Below are 15,681 nucleotides of genomic sequence, written 5' to 3' on the forward strand. Positions count from 1 at the left end.
ATTGATATACCTTCTTTCTATGAAGCCTACAAAAGAAAACGTCTAATGAACTGCGGCTAAAGTTTCACTATTTTTTCTCACATAAAAAACTATTTGAAATATTAGGTCTGTTTATCAAAACATTTCGGTGTGTTTTTGAAATATATTTATAATGCTACGTAATTAATTGCCTTACTTTGAAAAGAAACTGATGAATAATATTAAGATTTTGACAAAATTAATATTACTCTATAAAGGTCTTGTAATGATACCATTACTTATAAAAATTAATTTTGCAAAGTTCAATTATTAATTTATAGCATATGCATTGCTCACATAACTGTCTTTTAACTGCGAATTTTACTATGCATTATGAAAACTGATTGTATTAAAATACATTATACATATATAAACATTGCTTGTATTACGATACATTATAAAAAATTCTGGATTGAATTATGGTAAAAAGTACCGGCACTCAGGACTCCGGTACTATTTATTATAAAATCCATTTTTACCGGAACATGTTTCGGAACAAATTATCTGATATACCGTAATTTTTATAGAAATAATACCTGCAATATCATTGAATTACTCGAATTAAATATATATTACTGTAAAGATTACGGTATAATATTTTGCATTAAAAATGGATTTTACGGTAAAAGGGATTTTATGGATGATGCACCCAAAGTACTTTCTACCATAATTTGATTCGGAATTTTTTACAGTGTAGTAACTATAATTAAATCTCATATTAATAATAAATGAATTTAAATTAATTCTCTAATACTTTAAATTAATTTTAGGAAATACTTTGTTCCCCAAATCTTCCCAGACTTGAAGTCATATGAGAAAATGAAGTGTAGAGTGTTTAGTTCTGAATTATATAATAGTAAAATATACTCTATATATGAAGAAATATGGGCTAGAATTTCCCCTGCCTTTGAATTATCCGTGAGAAGTCTAAACTAATACGGGTTAGCTCCATCAAAAAGTCTGCATGAAGGTAAAAAAGTCTGCACGAAGGTAAGTCCTAATGCTTAACCCAGAAGTTTAGTTGTCTTCTGGGTAGGGATCAAAATTACCTCGATTTTTGATCGAGAATTGATACCATAAATCCGAAAAAAAGGTTTGGAAAAGGAAAAAAAAGGATAAATTTTTTAATAACAAATATTAAAAATTAAGGTTATGCCTGACTGTTTTTAGTTCATTTTCAGCGTCATTTTGGAAAAATTCTTAAAATCATGATTACGTAATTGAAATTTTTTCATTGTTAAATTATTAAAATCTTTAGTATGGTATAAAACTAATAACCTTTGCAAAAAAGTTTTTTTTTTTCGAATGGCAGGCACTGAATTTTATTCGTTTCGCCTTAGAAGATGCCAGAGGTGTTACTCATTTCGCGTTACCCAGTGGGCACCTGTGAACCAAAGTCACGGAAGCGAGTAACATTGCCCACCCCACACTGCTACAAACCCGTTCATACGGTGAGCCACATTCATTCATCACACACAACAGAGGACAACAAAAGAGAAAGAAATATCCATGCCCAGAGCGGGATTCGAGCCCGCTGCCATTCGCTTCGCAGACAGGAGCGCTAACCGCTCGGCCGCCTGGCCGACTCTTTTGTAAAATAAAACATATAAAACTGCAAATGAAATTATAAAATACAATTTAAGTTTGTATTACATTAATACATTGATTTATATACAATACAACAACATCTTAAGACGCAGCGCATTTCTTTTTTATATTAGCTGTTCCCGTCAGCATTAAAACAGCTCTGAATGTTTTTTAATTTCAAAGGATTCCAATTTTCTCTAAACATTTCTTTCTTTCAATCCAATGAAAAAGATATAGCCAAAAAATTATATTTTTCTCCCACCTGTTTTAAACTAAACTCTGAAAGGAATAAATAAATTGAGGCTCATTGGAGCTTTCTTTTATAAGATAACATCACAACAGTAGCAAATCCAGGGTGGAAAAAAAAAGTGAGATATAGTTTCTTTTATATCTAAAGAAATACCTTCAAAGGTCAACTTTTGAGAGGTTGGGTTTGACCTGAAAAATATATTTTTGTTCACTTTGGTCTTTTAAAAACCTTAATCCAGGGGTGACGTTTATCTCTGAAACGTCACGCTTGTAGTAGGAAGGTTGTAAATTGACAGGATTTGAAAGGAATAAATGAGTCCAAGATAAAGGTAAGGATGAAATATTTTTGTTTTTAGGTGGTGATTAAAGACGAAATTACGTGGCAAAGAGAATGAAAGTAGCTGTAAATTTGGAAGAAGAATAACTTAGAATAAGTTCATGGGATAAGAATAACTTTATCCAGGAGCGCAGAATGTAAATGCTTGCTGCGCTTTTTCTGCAGGTAAACTTATAAAATATTTTAAAAGTACTTTTTTTTTATCATTTGACTTTTTGAGCGGATGAAAAAGTAAAACCAAACGTAATATTGTCTTTAACGTGTACCCTTTAAGTAAGAGACAATGAAATAATATGTTAATTAAAAATTCGGGAATGTTATTGCTACAACAATTGGTTATTATTTCAAAGGTAATTATTTTAGTAGGAAATTATATCTAAATAAGCGTGAGTGATATTTGATGTATCAGATTTTTAAAAAAAAAGATTTCTTAAAGGAGTTTATTACAGTTTTGCAACTATAAAAAAACAAATCTTTAATTAATATGAACAATTTTTGTGTTGGTAAATTATTTGTATCGCAACTTGAGGCTTGCGGACACGTTTCATGCCTTGAATCTACTGCAAATTGTATGTTATCCCCTCAATATTTATACTAATTACAAGTAACGAGAGTTACTGCTTCAATGTTTCATTCACTTGTCAACTTAAGTAATATTTCTCTCAAACCAACATATTCGATTCAAATGATACCATTAAGTTTTGATTAATTACAAATTTTACTTTAAGTACATTAGTTACATTAAGTCAAATATACATTAAGTACTTAGAAAAGTATTATTTCGAAGTAAATATTTTAAAACAAATATTGCTGAAAGATTTAATGTTCTTAACTCTCATCATTTTCTTGCAAAAAGTTATTATTATTATTTTGAATTAAATTTGTATAATGCAAATAAGATAGCACAAGAAAAAAATAAAATAAATATAAAGTCATCTATGATTGAGAGAGGCTGAGAGAAAATGTATGCTACGCTTTCGGAAACGCCAAGTTGAGGAATTTTCAACGTCTCTCTCTTACTTTCTTATCAGATTGTTAAAGCGCCATCTAGGATTCATCTCGAAAACTATTCAAACATTTTCCAAATGTAATATAAAGTATACTAATAAAATACATATTATAGCACAAATAAAAAATAGGTATTTTTAAAACAGATAATAATATCTATTTCTATATCTATTTCTTATAATACCTAAACTAATACCTATTTCTTACAGTATAAAAATTGGTTAACAATTAAAGCAAATAAGAAATAGATAGATTTGTTATTATTTTTTCGTATTTTGACGGTAGGAAAATTTCAAGTTGAAAAACAATATATTAGGGTAAATTAAAATTTAGAAACTTCATAAGTCATATAATAAAGGTTAAGCTTATTTTGGGAAGAGAATTGTTTTATAACTTCAATTACTATACTTTAAATTTTAATATTTAATTTCATTTGTTTCATTCCAGGTAAATTTTATATTTTCATTGTTTTTACAACGAATGCTGTTTCTATTGTAATTGAATAATTTTCATTATAATGTTAAAACAAGCTTTAAAACATTTTTTGAACTTAACGGCCCCTTAAAGTGCTCTCATTAATGAATGTATTTTAAATTTATTTTATTATCTATTACTTAAAAACTGATATAAACATAAATAATTCGAAACTAATTCTATAAATTTAAGGTCTCGATCCCTTTTAAAATTTTAAGGAAAATTGTCTTCAATTAAAAAAAAAAAGCAGTCTTAACTATAAAAAAGTAATCTTAACTATTACTCTTAATAGTAGCAAAAAAAAAAATTTAAAATGTAAAGGGAAAATTTTTTTTTTTCTGTATCTTTCTAAGTTTTTTGCTATCACGTAAGAAATCAAAATATTCTAAAAAATCAAAATATAAATATATTTTGGATAGTTTGTAAGCAACTGTGACTAATATATTAATATTTTTATTTTATATGATTTTTAGAGGACAGGAAAAACTATCACTGAGAAGGAACTATCAAGGAGCTATGGCATAATATAACATATCAGGACTTTTCAAGTAAAACGGTTTACGGTAAATTCATATGGAACATATCCATCATATCCAGGTGAACCATTCCAGTTATTACATTATAAGCAAAAGTATTATAACTTTATTAGGTAAATTTTATTTTAAAACTAATTAATTTTGTGCAATTTAACAAAATCAAGCTCAAAGATTATTAAATAAGATAACGATGTTATAAAAAAGTAATATAAATCTCTTTTAGACAACTCAATTTTCAAACAATTGCGTTTTATTTAAAAATATTTATGTTGTTGAATCCGTTGCTTTTACCTCTATGTTCTTGTTGCGTTTGCTATTTTAGATGCGACGTGGCTATAAATCTTTATGTTGCAAAATTTATTTATGCAGAAAGGATATTTATAAAACATTATCGTTTTAAAGATGTCTTGTATTCTGCCGAAATTTTAAACTAACGTAGATTTAAAATTTTATTTCTGTTGTTTAGTTTAACATAACTCTTAGATTAAAATTGAGTATTTTTAATCGTTGTCACTCCAACAAAGAAGTTAATAATTAAGTAACAAACCTTTCTTATATGCTATGAAATGATATTATGTGCTAAATCAATTTTTTTAATTATCTAAATTCAATATAGTGATAAAATTGTATTCATTAAAGCAAATAAAGATATTTTTTTTAATAAGATGATCTTTAAAAAAATTTAGATTTGGGAGAGGAAATTGAAACAAAAGTACTTTAATATTTTTCTGATCTGATATCTATGTACGTTATTTCTAATGTATTATGTCAACATACGATTCAAACAGGTTAGGCAAATTAAAAATGTAGCTGAAATAAGGAAATCCCGCTAGCTTCATCGTAAATTTACTACTTTATATTCTTATTGAACACTGATCATAATTTTTTAAATATGACCAGTAATTTTAATTATGATGAGATTAGTAATTATAAACATATTTATTAAGTGTATTTTAAATTATTATCTAATTAATAATGTATATACTTCATTTCATATTTATGATACATTTATTTGTAATTTTAAGTAGAAACAGTATGTGCTACAGTTTGTTATAATTGTTGTGGTTTTCTTTTATAATTACTATAGTTTGAGCATGTATTTGAAACATTTAAACCATTTTGTTACTTTTTTTATAGTTAGGAACTTAAAAAAAATTGTTAAAGATGATGAGGTGGAGAAATACTTAGAAGAAGAATTTTTTTTCAATTCTTTCTATTCTTTCTAGCAATTTTTTTAGAAATTGAAATTGGTTTTGATAACCTCATAAAGAAGATAACATTGCCAAATATATCAAAATTCAAAAAGGGAAATGGGTTGCTAACCAATGGGATCATCGGATTAATGAACGTCTAAAAGAATTTTTATGATTAGACCATCTAGGAAAAGACTAAGTGTAAAGACCAGATGGTCCGATTCTGTAGAAAAGAGCTTCCTCCAACTGAACTATAAAAAGGATGAAAGAGCATCCTCTAGAAGGCCAGAGCCCACCCTGGGCTGTCACGCCAATGATGATGAGGAGAGATATTTAGGTATTGATTTAACTTTATGTATATTTATCACATATATCTATAAGATCAAACAAATTAAAAACAGTAATAAGTTTTTATTTAAAAAAAACTGACGAAAATTCTTTTTGCCTTTTTGTTTCGATCCTCTTCTATATTTTCACTCATATCAAAGATGAGAACGTAAGTTTCAAATTACTCATCAGTTGAAAGACTAGTTTGTAGATAAGGAAAGTAACCACAAAACTGGATAGGTACAACAAACAATATTTATTTTAGGTGCAATGATTGATGCAAGACAATGATAAGTCACAAAAAGAGTTAACTGTTCCAACTGCTCCAAATATCAGATGCCAAACAATTTCTCATTTTAGATAGCATGTCAGAAGATTTCTTAAAACCTAATTTTATTCTCTCTTCCAAAAAAAGGGGATAACTTTGGTATCTAATGCTAGTTTCAAGATCTGAGTTCAGAGAGAGAATAATTAATTTTTACTTTGATACCAGAATGCTTTGATGTTTGTTCAATATTGCGTAGAGATGCAAACAGATTTTGAACATTTAAAAATTTGTAGTTACAACAGTATGTTTATTGTATATATTATTATAAATGAACCAGCATACATTGCTGCAAGAGTTGAAAAAAGTATTACTACATTGAGATTATTATTACTATATTGTTGAAAGAATTATTATAAAGAGGAAAGAATTGAGGAATCATCATTTCTCAGAAGACATGATAATTAAGAGAAGTACGGAAAATATTTTGTGAATCGAGGTAGTTTAGGGAGATAAAACCCTTCAGATGTTATAAAAAAGAAATATAAAATTATATTAATTGATAAAATAAATTATAAGAAAGTTATATATAAAAAAAATATTTCAAAATTAGATTTATCCCATAATTATAATTGTAAAAAGGGGAGAAAGCGAAAACTATAAAACATACAGACATAATTGTACTCGGGGTTGAAAACAGTTGAGAGGAAAAGTTAATGTGATTGATCAAAATTTATTAGGGAATTTGGTATACAAGAATTCATTCTTCTTAGAGATATTTTCCGTAACTCTTTCGTATTTTATTAAAAAATATGTTAGGTATTAACTAAAAGTCAAAATGTGCCATTTTTGGTAATTTTCATTGACCAACAGTTGACAATATGATTTTTTAATAATATTTATATTTTATGCTTAAAATAAACCCATTAAACTAAAACACACTGCTCGATCATTTTACCGTATGAAATATATTGTAAATTAATTTAGCTATAAATGTGAACTAACTATCACATTAGGTACTTATCATGAGGAACTAGTTTTAAATTATTTGCATCACATAAACGTGCTTGGTTTGTCTAATGGTTTGTTTACCAAACTATTCACTTTAATGCTTTGTTTTAAATTCTTTATTATTAGTATTAAAATTATTGTAATAAATAATTTCATTCTGAGTAAATTTGGGGGGTTATTTAAACCCTCAAACTCAGTTGAAAACATATTATACTAAAATACTAAAGATCATTTGCTAACTACTGAATATTAATTATTTGCTGATACTAAAATACAAAAGATAATTAGTAAAGACTAAAAATCATAAAAGCATGCTCAAAGTGATATTTTCTAATTGAAAATAAGTAAACATTTCTGAATGCTTTTTGAAAGAAAAATTGCTCTCTCATTTTGTATATTGTATTATTTAATATTTGTATATTCTCTTTTACGAAGCACTAAAACAATTATTTAGATTGAAAATTGTATTTGCAATTTAAAGAATTCAGCTGCATTAACACACAATACATTTGCTTTTTGGTTTATTTGAACTAAAAGGTATAATTGTTTTCTGTTATTCTTATTAAGTTAACAGAAAGCGATTTATGTTTCTCAAAGAATATTATTAAATGCTTATACATTCATTTTTAAGAAGTTTCAGAAATTAACATTTACTTAAGAACATAGGATTACAGTGTTTGTATTTTAGTGTTTGCAGTTACATTAATTTAAAAAATATGTACTTTTGTTTTCTGGTATATTTGATCTGAGATGTAGAATTGTTTTTTGTTATTAAGTCAACAGAAAGTCTGAAAAGTGACTTCTATGTTTTTTAAACAATACAATTAAATGTTTATACATTCTTTTTTTAATAAGTTACAGTAATTAACATTTATACAAGAACATAGGATTACAGTGTTTGTATTTTAGTCTTTACAGTTATATTAATAAATACTAAAATACAATAATTATATTTTAGTTTACACACATACTTTTGTTTTCTGGTTTATTTGAACTGTAAGGTTTATTTGTTTTTTGTCTTTCTTAAGTCAACAGAAAGACAGAAAAGTGACTTAGATGTTTTTTAAAGAATATAATTAAATGTTTATCTATTCTTTTTAAGAAATTTAATTTCTAACATCAACTTGGAAGCATAGCATTACAGGTTTAGTATTTTAGTGTTTACGTTTATATAGTTTCCGTTAATTTTAAGTACATTAAACACCAATTGTTTTCCAGTAGCTAAATTAACTTATTAGTTTGCTTATTTTTATGTATCTAATATCTTGCAGATTCCACTTTATGAATCATCATAAAAAATACTAAAATTCTCAATATTTAAGGTAAGATATGTTTTATTCAAAATTACTCAGTATCAGGAGTAAATATCATTGAAAAGTCTTTTGACCCTATATGATATCTAAATAGAGATTTCAGATTCAAATGTATTCAGAAATCGCAAAATAGAACTATATTTCCTTTTTAAAACATTTTAATAATGATAGTATATTTACATTCAAATTAGTTGATTTTGTTTTTCTATTAACTAGCTTTCTAATTATAAGGAAATATTGTTTATATAATCTCAGACTCTAATCTGTATGTACCAAGCCGTATTTGTAATTAGCACACAAACCTGAAATATGTGTATGTTTAACAATATATAAAAGCTTGTGTGTGTCCATCGTCATTTTAAAAGGATTATAAAACATGTGTTGTATTCAACAATACTTTGTGCTATGTAGACTAAAGCAAAATCAAGTGAATAAAGCATAAAAAAATACATGACATCAATAGTTTCAGTTCTATAAACAAGAACCTTACTCAGTGTCATTATGTACTTTCATTAGTGCTTCATTGCCTTTTGCTATTATCGATGTGTGTGTGCTTAGTTGTATTGTTGGCATTTATTTTGCAGCTGCATTATAATTCTATCGACCACAATAAGTTTATATTAACAATACTAGGACATAAAGCATGTGTTGTATTCACCAAAGGAAAGGGTAATACTTTGTGCTATGTAGACTAAAGTAAAAACAAAGTAAATAAAGCACAAAAGAAAATACATGAATTGACAATCTATAGTTTCAGTTCTATAAACAAAGATCTTCCTCATTGTTATTATGTGCTTTCCTAGTCTTGTGTTGCATTTTTAGCATTTATTTTGAAACAACATGATAATTTTATATATCACAATAAGTTAATATTAAAAATACTAGGATTTGGAGTATAGCATGGTACTTTTTCAAGGCTAAAGTGCTATGTAACAGAAGCAAATATTCAATTGGTATAAAAATATATGTACTGGTGCCTTTTACATCAATGTAAAATTTGTGATCAGAGAACAATGTATTGTCTGTATGTAATGTATTGTCTGAATATATAATCATAAATAATTATTCTATTATGTGTTGCGTTATTACAGAGGTTTAACGTTTTTGAATTTAAATAGTGCATTTAAGAGAGTTGATTTACAAGATTTTTTGAATGAAATCTGGATCTCAAACAAAGATATAGAGAAAAAAAGTATGCCTAAAACTTCCAGAATATGGTAAAATTTTAGTTCTATGGAACACTAAAAATCTCGGTAATGTTTACTGAAGCGCTTTGATAATTGTGGTAAAATTTGGTATTTTTATCATGATACCTTAGAACCATTCATTTGGTAAAAACCATAAAACAATTTATTCAGTTAAATTTATTTTTCAATTTTGTATATTTTACTAAATGTGTAGCAATAAGAGCTATAATTCTGAGAACTAGAATTTCCGGTAACTCGATACTTTATGAACGGAAAAATTACCAAATGAAAGATTTAAATATCGTATACTTCTGGTTTATTAACCAGATTTATGTTTTTTTTAATTCATTTATTTATTTTTACCAGAAATACCTTTACTATACAGTTCTATAATTTTACCAAGGCTATTTGACAGTTTGACTAGAATTATATTCGATTTCTTTTTGAATATTTGACGGAATTATTGTGCGACAGCCACTTTTGCGTAGCAAAAAAGTACAAAAATTTCATCAATTTTGTAATCAATTTCGAACAAAATGAAAACTCAATATCTTTGTTGTAAACTGTAGTAGTCTTTAAAAGATAAGTATTTTGTAGTAAAAAAACACTATCAAACGAACATATTTAATGATTGTTTGATCTTAATATGACTATTTAAAACTGAAAAGGTAAACTTCCAATTTTATTTAATCACAAAAATTTTTTAATTTTTTAAAGTCTTCTGTGTTGCTTTTTCGAAATAAGGATTCATTTACAGAAACTCATGAAGGTTTACAATGATACATGAAATATCTAATTAAAAGATACATACGTGAAATACAAATTATACAGAGAGTATATTAATGCAGTTGTAACGCGGAGAAATACAGTCTACTAAAATAACCGTCATAAGTGGTAATGATTCTCGTTTTTAACAAAGTTCTTTCAGTTTTTAGAAAAAACAAGCAAAAGAGCTGACTGAATTTGGTATACATACTAGGAGGAAAAAAATCTGGTAAAATTATCATATTGTATGGTAATGACATTTCTAGTTTAAAAAAAAAACATAATTATGGTAATGAACACAAAATATATAGAAATTATATACCATTCATTTGGTAATTCTTTCATTCACTCATTTTATTCATTTCATTTTCAAAATTACAGCTTCTATTACCAAACATTTAGTAAAAAATATAAAACTAAATAGGAAATTTAACCAAATAAATATTTTTTATGCCCTGCTCTATGAAATCATGTGAAATTGCTATATTTCACTGCATTTTATGGTTAATTTAACCAAAATCATTACCTAAAAGCTTCGGCAAAAATTACCATGCATTTTACCGCACAATTAGCCTTAAATATTTTTTTAGAATAACACTGAAGTTATAAATCATTTCTTCAGGAGAACAAAGATGAAAAATTCCAAATATGTGTTGCCAAAAAATCATTACAGCATCATTTATTGAGTTTTATCATATCATATAATTAAGTTTTCATGGAATTTGAGAAAATTTTTCTATCATGCATAATTCAATAAATTTATAAAATATCGTAATAATACTGTACTATAAAACAAATAAAAGTAATAAAAAACCATAATTTTCTGTACAGTAAAATCTGTCAAGTTAACCACTTCGATAAGATTAAAAAGTGATATCAATCTAAATTGGATTACACAATCACATCACATAATCAGATCACACAATTACAGTCATATAAAAACAATAAAGCTGTATAGTATCACGTGATAATTAAGATTTTACATAGAATCTTAAAGTGCGTCTAATAATTTGACTAAGGACTGTAAGTGTTAAATGGCCAAAAATATTCACTTTTTTTCTCTTTCATGTTTTTGGTAGAAGTCTAAGTAGGAAAAAGTTTTTGAATATTAAGGAAAATTGTCTATTTATGATGTGGAAAAAGTGGTAGTAAATGCTTATTTATACTAAGTTGGTGATTTTTCTCTTAGTCACCACTTTAAATTTAAAAAAGTAATATGCTTTGATTTCTGATAAAATTTTAAAAAATTATGACAGTAATATATTAAGGTAGATAGAATAGTACTAACTTTTTCCTGTAAATGAAACCGAATAATAAAAAATGTATGCTACCACTCTTTTTTCTTTCTTCCTTTTTTTCCGTTTATGACTATGATTCATAAACGATATAAACATTTTCATTATTTTTTAATTGTCACTAGAAAAAATTCTTTTGAAAAAGTGTAAAAATTTGCAACAATACTTTTAATATTGAAGAAAGAGTTCATTATTTAACATTAAATTATTATCGTGATAGAAGTCTGTATTGTTTTTGAATATACTTTACCTTGTTTATTATAAATTTTTGCAACTCCATATTCTTCTATTTTCTTAGTCTAATTTTCTTAGTCATACACTGCAAATATGAAATAAATCGATTATTTTAATGAAAAAAAGATATTTTAGAAATTTGATTATATAACATACAACAGAGAAACTGTTCAACTAAGAAAAACGTTTAAATTTTAATAAAAAATGCTACACACGTTAAAAAAAAGGTTAATAAGCTCCTTTGGTTTATGTTTAAAAAATAAATCACTATGGAGGATGCCAATATTATGAATAATATGGAAGATAAAAATAACTCAGCTTCCCTTGTTGTATGAAATGACTTTGTTTCCACTTTTGAATAGAAAGTCTTCAGTCTGATATTTAGAAAAGTAGTCATTAAATAAAGGAATACATGCCCTGAAAAATTTCATATGTTAGCGAAACTTTTTTCCAGCTTTTGTATACTAAAGTAAAAAATATTTGAAACAATTATAATTTTTTAAAAGCTTGTAGCAGAACTTTTAAGTATTTCAATTTATTAATCTATGTAGATTATTAGTCATGCATAAACTCCTGCACTGTAAAGAAATTCTGGATCAAATTATGATAAAATATTATGATGTAATTTTTACAGTTACATTTATTTAATTATAGTGATTCAGTGTGCACTCTGAGTACCGTTACTTTTTACTGTAATTTGATGCTGAAATGTTTGCAGTGTACTTCCTGTAAAAAAAAAATATTTTTTCCCCAGTGATTGCTGTGTAAGTCGGCAAATTTTAAAAATTAATAGAAAATCTTTTTACATGCATTTTATAAAATATGTCAATATGATAATGGAGTCTTGAATGTATATCTGAATTATTTGTAGCGATATTTCAGTTCTTTTAAAATCCAATATATTCAGCCGAAGGTAAAATAACTAATACATTAACTTCTTTTAAACTAGTAAAAATATTTCGTATTGTTATGTAAATTCAATTTTAGCTGGTAAAACGCTAATTTTGTGACGATTGATAACAAAATCTATTGTTTTAATTATATCTGTCAAAGATAAAAATTACTATACAAAGTCATTAATCTTTGTGCCATACATTATGGCACATAATGTGTGTATCAAAATAATAATTTATAATGTAAAAATCAATGATTTCTATACTCCTTAATGAAATATGTAGAGAAATGTTGCATGAAGTAGCAAACATCTCTCATAAAGATTTTTTCCGTATATTATTGCAATCAAAATGACAAGAATTTGTTTCGATATCTCCAAATCATCACTTTCATCAGATTTTTATTCATGTGCCTGAATCAGTTAAAAGTCATTTTGGTCAAAATTATTTCAAATAAAAGTTATTTAATAAATAAATAAAAGTTGGAATTCAAAAATTAGAATAAAAAGTCGTGGAAATTGGTAGCTGTGGTTATAGTAAGATTCAAAGGATAAACAAATTAAGTATAAAACAAACAATAACATACCGCAGAGGTTTTTATTTATTTTAAAAATTATAAGCAAAACACACAAATAATTTACAGAACTCATTTGTTCAAAACAAAAAAAATTTTTTTTTGTTTTGACTTTTCACTTTATCATCTGAGACCTATTTTTTAAAAAAAATTAGAAATGAAAAACTATTATGTCAAAAGGTATAAGTTAATTAATTTTTTGTGATTTGTAAAAGATTTGATAGTGTTTATTCCACTATTACGCCAAATTTTAAGTAATTGCCTCACTTTATTCTGTGAAATACAGAGACATAATATAAATGTATCATAACATAGTAAAGCACATAACAAATATCATTTTTTTTTACATTATCACATATAGTTTTTTTTAAAAATAAAATAAATGAATAAATAAGTAAATAATGGTGTCGTCAAAACATTTTACGTAAGACTTAGGGGGAAATTATTATGTGAAAAGACGCCAAAATATTCGTCAGATATTATATCAAAAGATTGGGATGTAGATAACCCACTTTTGTTCAGAGGGTTAAATAGTGACTCTTTTTCTGAACTATTTGAATGAAATATTTAACACCAAACCCGTTTCTTTCAATCGCAGCGAAAACTGATAATTTGGGACTTACAGCATTGAGAGAAAATATTTCCCCGTTACAAAACCATAGAAAACTCGTTCCTCGTATGGAAAAAAATATCTTTTTTTTTTCCGGATGGGAGAAAGCTTCTACTCCAGATAACAGGAAAAAAATAAAGAAGCTAAATTTGAAAGAGAAAAAGTGTTATAAATGTAGTTATTATGAGCGCTTCTGAAGAAGTATTACTGAACAACATGCAAAAGCAATGTAACATTGTGTGTATCTTCGATAAGAGTTGAAAGAGATAAAAGGAGAAACGGGAGAAGGAAACATGTCTTATCAGTAGAAGTGCATATAAAACAAAAATAAAAAGATAAGAAAAGAGAGTATATCGTTGATCGATAACAGAGGATATGGTGCAGTACAAGAAGATTGTGAGTATCAATTGTAAGCACCATTTTTGGCTCTTCAGAGTCATTTTTGGCGAAATTTCATCCTTAAAGATTTGTGTCTTGGAAAAAAAATCTTCGTGGCATTTTTTTCAGTTTTGCTGCAAATTTAGAATAAAAAGGACTTTTTTTTTCTCCGGGCAGCATTTTCATAATTTTTTTCAATACTGGGTCATTTTTACTTTTATTTAAAAATTGAAAAGAAATTAATATAATTATTTTTCATTTACTTAAGGCACAAAAAGTAAAAAAAAATTTAAAAAAATCCGAATAGAATAACTGCACCCAGAAAAATCTATGTACAAAATTACCAGAATATTGTAAAATTGACAAAGTAAGTGCCTCACGATATATTTCGGGAAAAGTAGCTTGAAAACTACTTTTTTTCTTTCTTTTTTTTTATACAGAGAAAACAAAGTATGGTCAAAACTACCATAATATGGTAAAATTTGTCGTGGTTTAGGCTCTATGGGAACACCTAAAATCTTGATAATTTTTAACGTAGTTCTTCAATAATGTAACCATAAAATATGTAATAATAAAAATGTTTCGAAATGCAATATAAACGATGAATGTTTGGAAAAATTAACAATTAAATACGGTTTTATAACATGCTATAAAGTTTGGTAAATGTGATAAAATTTGATAATTTTATCATGATACCATAGAGCATTGCATAAGAACTATTTATAAAATCACATTTACTTTTCAGTGTTACATTTTTTACTAAATGTGTAGTAATAAGAACAATAATTTTAAAAAACTGGCAAGCCATTGCCGTATGAAAAGAAAAAATACTATATAAATAGTTGAAATACCGTATAACTTGATTTTATTTCGGAGAATGAATTTTTTTTTACCAACAATTTTATTACCATACAGTACGGTAATTTTACCAGAATTTTCTTCGTCGTATCTTCACTTTTTAACAAATCTTATTGTATTCATGTTTTATTGGCTAAGAACTGCAGATAAATTAATAATTTCGTATCAAATGCACACTATATATGTTTTCTCTATAATATTGGCGTTAACTTAAAACTTTTGGTATGAAAAAAATATCTGTAGTTTGTGATTGAGAAATGTTGTATAGTGAAATGTATTAATAATTTAATTTTTTTGCAGTCATTATTGAAAATATTTTTATATAATTAACAATTTTAATTAAGAATAAAATTAAATTTTTGAATTATGAAAATATAAGAAAAATGAAACGTACAATAGTACAACATTAAAAAAAATTATTTCCATAGTTTGCGTTCTAACTTATATGAAAAATGGAATTGGGAAAGACTAATGGTACATTTAAAAGATTGAAAGCTGCTATACAATGCATTTGTAGTTTTATGAAACAATTGAATGAAGAGCAATTTTTTCACAGAAAATTAAACTGT

General features: G+C 26.1%; 1 protein-coding gene across 3 annotated transcripts in view; it reads right to left on the reverse strand.

The window, feature by feature from the left end:
• Positions 1–15,681, reverse strand: part of LOC107457033 (homeotic protein ultrabithorax) — a 218,932-nt gene that overhangs the window by 84,001 nt on the left and 119,250 nt on the right. For all 3 annotated transcript variants that reach the window (XM_021148683.3, XM_071187998.1, XM_071187996.1), the window contains one exon: positions 11,816–11,884. The gene's annotated coding sequence lies outside the window, so the exon portion shown is untranslated. The remainder of the gene's footprint in view (positions 1–11,815; positions 11,885–15,681) is intronic.

The sequence above is a fragment of the Parasteatoda tepidariorum genome, chromosome X2 (genome assembly GCF_043381705.1).
Source record: "Parasteatoda tepidariorum isolate YZ-2023 chromosome X2, CAS_Ptep_4.0, whole genome shotgun sequence".
In the NCBI taxonomy this organism is placed as follows: Eukaryota; Metazoa; Arthropoda; class Arachnida; order Araneae; family Theridiidae; genus Parasteatoda; species Parasteatoda tepidariorum.